Below are 1,349 nucleotides of genomic sequence, written 5' to 3'. Positions count from 1 at the left end.
GCGCGATTGCCTTCCATTCCCTCGTGTGGACTCATTATATCTCCAGAAAAGAGCAGAGTCCTCCCGTTCCGCCCTGCAGGAACACTTCCATAATTCATAATAGGGAACAACATATCAGCATTGTGCACACAGTACCTTTACCTGGAGGCACCTGCACGGCTTCCACCTTCAATTCCAGCAAGACACCTTGTGCATTTCATCGTCCAAGACCTGCTGGCCAGACTGCAACGCCGTCTGACTCCTCTTAAGTAGCCAACCAATTATGTTGCTGGAGTGTCAATTCTTATCGCCAGAACTATATATATTGCATTCATTCGATCAGTTTTCGATTATCTTTCCCCTGCACTCTCAACTCTCCAGAACAGTTTTACAACCAATTGAAAACATTCAAAACCAGGCAATGAGATTCATCACAGGTATTCCTATCTCCACGAGGATTGTTGTAAGTTTACGTTACTTCAGCATCACAATGTTTGCATTAACACACATCTGTCCCCTCCCTTGATACCTCACATCATCAGACTTCTAAATGAGATGCACCTCGTCCATCTCCTTCGCCCTGGTGGCTATACACTTGTCAGGAACGTCTGCTTAAGCATTCGGGCTCTTTACATCAACATTATGGTGAAGGATGTGGACCCTGGTCTCCCACCCCGGCAGCTGCCCCCATACCAGATGTCTCCTACACCGCAGTCTCCAAGAGTGACCTTCCTCAGCTCCAAAAACATAGAGCCTTGGAAACTATCACAGAACTGTCATCTCTCAGTGCAGCCTACCGTCTCCACACAGACGGATCCTTGAAGGGAAATGCTGGATACACTGTGTTTTCCCCTAGCATGGAACCACGACAAGGGGGTTGGGCAGGCCGTCGACTCCCCAACTTAACAAGTTCAACGTATAGTGAGTTAAATGGAATTCTTGATGCTGTAACTTTACTGTCACGAGTCAGAGACAACGGGTTGATACTATCTCCGCGCTCTCTCATCTCCCAGTCCTGCTCACCAACATGTTGTCACACAAATCCTCCGTCAGCTGGCGACAGCTCTCGTGAATACGAAGGTGGTGCACTTTCTGTGGATCCCCTCCCTCATAGGACTTCTCGCGAATGACACCGCTGATCGTCTCGCAAGGAATGCCTGCAGCTGGATCCACCTGCTGCCTGTGCAACTACAGCTTCCCTCCCATGCTACAAGAAAATGGTACGCCAAACTGTGATCTCCTCTACTCGCCACCGTACCAGTGCTGAGAAGGCTAGTAGTGTCACCATTCAACACTAAGAACATTTTCTTCCCCTTCCACACAAGTACCGACACAATGGACTTCGCCGACATAATATAATGAGCGCTCGC

General features: G+C 48.7%; 1 protein-coding gene across 1 annotated transcript in view; it reads right to left on the bottom strand.

The window, feature by feature from the left end:
• LOC119588168 overlaps positions 1 to 1,349 on the bottom strand; it is a 71,572-nt gene that overhangs the window by 51,772 nt on the left and 18,451 nt on the right. The window lies entirely within an intron of this gene.

This window comes from Penaeus monodon, chromosome 23, assembly GCF_015228065.2.
Source record: "Penaeus monodon isolate SGIC_2016 chromosome 23, NSTDA_Pmon_1, whole genome shotgun sequence".
Lineage (NCBI taxonomy): Eukaryota > Metazoa > Arthropoda > Malacostraca > Decapoda > Penaeidae > Penaeus > Penaeus monodon.
The sequence above is the reverse complement of the archived record's forward strand: the minus strand, read 5'-3'. Positions and strand labels throughout refer to the sequence as shown.